Below are 6,000 nucleotides of genomic sequence, written 5' to 3'. Positions count from 1 at the left end.
AATCTATTGATGGCTGCCTTGGGAGATATTTTCACCATCACTGATTATGGACGACAGTAATATTAGGTTATGGTTTCTGCTGGAGGGATCTACAGCAAACTCTCAGCTGTGCATGTGATATGAAATCTTAACCACTAAAGTGCTGAAAAGTGCTGAAGCTCCTATTTCCAATCATGTTTGGAATGTTTGAGCTGGGGTAATTCGTGCAATGATCATGTCCATTTGTGTTAAAAATAACCTATCGAAAAGCCTTCCACGAAATTAACCAATTTGCTGAGTTTGGTTCATTAGGTTAAATTGTTGTTTTTATGTTGGGTTACTGGTTCTTTTTCATGCATAAATGAGTAATTGTTGTAGGAAGAGAAACGTTATTTGTTTTTAGAAGCCTTTCACTCGAAAGGGTCATCTTATAGACATGCCTTGGTTACTGGAAAGGTGGAGGTTGCTGACAGATTGCTAAATTGGTGGAGTTTGCAGAGAGATTGCTGTGATATTGCTGTACCATGAATGTAATATCACAGCAATATTGCTGGGTGATTTCTGTGATGTTGCTGGTAGATTGAAGTTGCATGGTGGTCTAAAGTCTGCTGCAATGTGTCTGAGTAATTGCTGTGACATGGCTGAGTAAGTGACCGAGAGACTGATGTGACATAATTGAGTGAGTGCTGTGATATGATTGAGTGATTGCTGTGATGTGACTTAGTGATTGCTGTGACATGACTTAGTGATTACTGTGACATGACTTAGTGATTGATGTGACATGACTGAGTGATTGATGTGACATGACCGTGTGAGTGATGTGACATGATTGAGTGATTGCTGTGACATGACCAAGTGAGTGCTGTGATATGGCTGAGTGATTGATGTGACATGACCAAGTGAGTGCTGTGACATGACCAAGTGAATGTTGTGACATGACCAAGTGATTGCTGTGACTTGATTGAGTGATTGCTGTGACATGACCAAGTGAGTGCTGTGACGCAACTGAGTGATTGCTGTGATGTGACTGAGTGATTGCTGTGACATGACCAAGTGAGTGCTGTGACGCAACTCAGTGATTGCTGTGGTATGACTGAGAGACTGACATGTTTGAGTGATTGCTGTGACATGACCAAGTGAGTGTGGTGACATGACTGAGTGCTGTGACGTGACTGAGTGATTGCTGTGACATGACCAAGTGAGTGCTGTGACATGACCAAGTGATTGTTGTGACGTGACTGAGTGATTGCTGTGGTATGACTGAGAGACTGATGTGACATGGTTGAGTGATTGCTGTGAGATGACTGAGAAATAGCCATGACAAGATAGAGAGATTGTTGTGACATGGCTGCGAGATTGCTGTGATATGTCTAGAAGATACAGGTTTGGCTTGCTGTCTGACACATGTTTACCAGACCCTGATGTCAGTCAGTCACTAGAGGTTACTGGGCTCACATATGCACTCATTAATGCTAGGTATTTGTAAACAAGCCATGCTTGCAATTTCACACTAAGTCACCATATTGGTCAATTTACATGAAAAGTACAGAAAGGTGTCAGGATAACCTCAGTTTGACAAGTCTGACATGGAATGAAACACTGACCAGTCAGAAATCATATAACAATCATACCTAATCATGGAAACAGAGAAGTCCTAGGAAGGTTGTTCTATATTTGTGGCACAGGGAACCAGAATGGGAAGTCCCCATCAGAAGCTATTAGTTATCTCAGTCAGTATGTCTTACACAGTCATTTCTACTAAATGGATGTCAAATCTACCCCTAGTGACTCATATATGGCAAATGAGGACGTGTGACCTTGGCATTGTAACAACTTAAATGACCTGTCAGCCTTCCAAGTTGTGAAATGATGCACTAATGAATGTTGTATGGAAACAGGGTGAACTTTGTAGGGAGTGATAAGCCCATGAATATCATTTGTAGCTGAGTCATCCATTTATGGCTGCTTCAATTTCATCGATGCAAGGATATGTTTTCTACCAATTTTGTACATTATAGTCTGTTCTTTGGACCATATCAGGATGTTTAACAACATGCACACTATGAAACATATATCAGTTTGAAAATGTTCTTCACCTATTACCTGAAACAGGTATGCCTGCCCACTGACATGTTACACAGGCTTGTCATGCATTGGGTTGTCCTGCTGAAAAACATGGGCGAATCTAAATATTTACATCTATGTGAAGTTATTAAAAGTTAAGTCATAAGAGGTTGATAAGCGTGTTATTATACAAAGTTAATACAACGATGCTACTTTATAAGGCATATATAATACAACAGTGCTACCTTATGAGGTTTGTAGAATACAACAGTAAACCTTATAAAGTTAGTAAATACAATAGTACTATCTTATAAGGTTTGTACAATACAACAGTACTATTTTATAAGGCATATATAATACAACAGTACTACCTTATAAGGTTTGTATAATACAAAAGTAAACCTTATAAAGTTTGTAAATACAATAGTATACATTATAAGGTTTATATGATATAACAATGCAAGGTGTATATGGTTCACAGTCAATATATCCACCTGTAGACTTTCTATGACAGGTGACAAAATGGCTGTGTGTAATCATACTCAAAAAAATTGGACCAACAGATGCTCATAATATCGATCACTCCAATCAATGGACCAGACTAAGGCATTCACTTCTAATATACTGCATCCAAACGACAATTAGGCCCTTCATATGTAACCTACAACAAGCCCTGATCACGAGGCAAGCATACATATAATTACAGTATTACAGGACATTTGAGACAAGTTACATGTATTTGCCAGTGGCATACATAAGGTTAACGCATCCTAATTAGCTTACTCCTCAGTGTTCAGAGGTATGCCTGCCCATTTGGTAGTGCCATGGCTAGGGGCTGGAAGAAATGAAGCAAACATGATTCTATCTGCCGATTCTGCACATGAATAATTCATCTGTCCATCCCGCTGGCATCCTAACTCACGTTCGATTCAGAAAATGTCGCTTTGATCGTTCTCAATACTCCAGATTCACCAAGATTTCGGATGTAATTTTTCAGTGTTTTTTTGAAGTTGATGTTTTGGGTGTATGAGAGTGTTTGATCCTGGATTCTGTCCTACAGTCAGCCGCTGGGGATAAGGTCATTGATGTCCACCATGTAAACAGAAAATGGAGAATCTGAAGACGGAAACAGGATTTCTGAACTTGAGGGAGGAAATGACCAAAAGACGAATTTACTTAGTTTTTACGTGGAAGTCAGGCTGGAGACGGAAATCTCTGTGTTATCACTTTAAAGCAACGTCCTGCCTTTAGCCATTGAGCGAAGCAAGTGTGTGAATCTGGCTATAACAGAATAATGCATTTGAGATGTAAAAGTACTTGAGTTTGGTGAACATGATATTTATTAATGTGTTCATGAGCATTTTTCTACTTTTCTAAAGTGCCATAGTTCACTGTACTTGTACAGATCTTGTGAGCGAGTGAGTGAGAACATTTTTTTTCTGATGTTATCAATATTCCAATGTTACTAAGAAAGTGAATCCCAAATATGACATATGTTGCATCAATATTCCAGCAGGGCAGAAGACCCCAGGGCTCACTTGCACAAAGTGATCTTAGTGCTACAATGACTGTACCTCTCATTCTGCAACATATGCTAACAATAGTCATAATGCTAAGATCACTTTGTGCAAGTGGACCCAGAAATGTGCTACCCACATTGTACCCATGTGGAGTATTAAACCTGTGAATTCTGTTCCTTTCTCCAGGTTCATTGTGTTCAAAGCTGGCGGTAAACAAATCTATCTCACTCACTCACTCACTCACTCACTGTAAACCAGTCTCACTCACTCACAATCTCTTCCTTTCTCCAGGTTCAATGTGTCCAGAGCTGGCTGTAAACCTATCTCACTCACTCCTAAACTGTTCCCTTCTGCAAAGGTTCAATGTGTCCAAACTGGCAGTAAACCAATCTCACTCACTCATTATCTGGTCCTTTCCCAAAGTTGAATGTGTTGAAGCTGGTATTACATGCAACTCACTCTTAACCTGTTCCTATCTCCAGTTTCAACGAATTGTAGGAGCTGGAAACTTGAATCTCAGCTCTTTCTATATGAAGATATAAACTATAAATCCAAGTGGCATCGTACTTGATAAAGACACTACAGAGTGTCCTGAAACGTGACTTTGAAAGATATGGAAGCTGAAATCCATAAATGAACCCTGTCTTCACCCCATACACTGTACATGCTGCTTGAACACAAGGTGTTTTATCAAAATCGACAGCCTTTTGCATCATCCATTCCTGGGAGAATATTCTGTTTAGACCAATAATTTCTCACTCATTTTCAAAACAACTACAACTGACAACCTTATCTCTGACTAGGTACAGCCCACATAGATTAATTATTGAGCACGGGAGCTGTGTTAATCCCTATTGTCACACTATCAGGATTGGCTCTTCGGATGTAACCAACAGTGGCAACTCACAAGAGAACGCTGAAACACTACTACACTTATGTTTATATGGTATGATGTTATTTCTAGTAAAGCCAAATTTATTACCTGCCCTCACTCTTATGAGGTCCCAGATTAAAGTGATGACAACAGATAGCTCTGCAGGGCCCTACCTGATGTAGAGATGTTTAATTCCAGCCTGAGCCAGCGTGTCAGAGTGTCTGTCTGTACAGAGGAACCATAAGGGAACCTGCCAATGAAGGTACAGATCCAGCCTACCAAATCTCTCAACCGATACTCAGCTCCAGAGATTGCTGTGGAGTACTCCACGCCACAAGATTAATTATTGCGTCAGTTGAGCGGCAATAGCGTGAAGATACCCTAATCATGGGATCTGAGTGAGCGGATGCCATGAGCCAGGGAGGCTAGGTGAGCATGGAAGTGTCATTGACAGACAGCCCTGGATCAAAGTGGCTGTTACAGACTGGATGTGCTGGAGGCCCTGGACATACTCTGGTACAACAGGGCCTCAACAGGGCAGCCTTCTGCAACACTGGTCAGACTCAAGGGCCACAGCAATTGCTCTGCTTTGCCTGCGGGGTCTTGGCCTTTTCTGTTATGATCTAAGTGAAACTGCCTTGCCTGCAGTGTGAGTTTTTCAGTAGCTTGTCCCTTGCTTGAGGACCTGTGTTGTTTTACTTGGTTATAACTCAGACTGGTGTCCCTTCCAACTGGGACCAACGAAGCCACTGTTTTCCTGTTTCAGTATGTCTAAATCATATTGAGTTGGACTCACAGCATATTTGGCAACCCCTGCTTATAGGATGTTAATTGTTTTAAAATGAGATCTGACCAATGAAGGTCTAGGTTAGAATAGGCCTTCAGCAACCCATGCTTGCCATAAAAGGTGATTATGCCTGTTGTGAGAGGCGACTAATGGGATCGGGTGGTCAGACTTGCTGACTTTGTTGACAAGTCATTAGTTCCCAATCGTGCTCATGATGTTGATCACTGGATTATCTGGTCTAGACTATCGTCATGTAGCTGGAATGTTGGCGAGTGGGGTGCAAACTCAACTAACTCACTCACTTAAACTAAGATCTGAACAAAATTGGTTTCATTTGCCAAAGAGAAATTTAAGGTTTAAGCAGGTCTCCTTTATAATTTTAATAAGATCAGGTAGAGACTCTTGACTATAGGGTCTTTGGTATTATTTGTTAAGATCTAAATAACAATAGTGTCCTTGGCTATGTGACCTGTGAAGATCCATGTCAAATTGGTCTTCAGTGACCAATTCTTGTCGTAAGAGGCAACTGATGGGATCAGGTGGTCAGTTTCACACACTTGGGAGATATGTCATCCCAGTTGTGTAGATTGGTACTCATGTTGTTGATCACTATATTGTCTGGTTGAGATTTGATTATTTATATATGCTGCCATATAGTTGGAATATTGTTGAGGAAGGCTTTTAACATCAAATCAACCAACATCTGACTTGGTGATCTTTGTATTTTATAATAGGAAATAAACCAGATTTGTGACATTTGATCTAAGGCAGTTTGT

The sequence above is a fragment of the Haliotis asinina genome, chromosome 3 (assembly GCF_037392515.1).
Source record: "Haliotis asinina isolate JCU_RB_2024 chromosome 3, JCU_Hal_asi_v2, whole genome shotgun sequence".
In the NCBI taxonomy this organism is placed as follows: Eukaryota; Metazoa; Mollusca; class Gastropoda; order Lepetellida; family Haliotidae; genus Haliotis; species Haliotis asinina.
Note: the sequence above shows the minus strand (reverse complement) of the source record.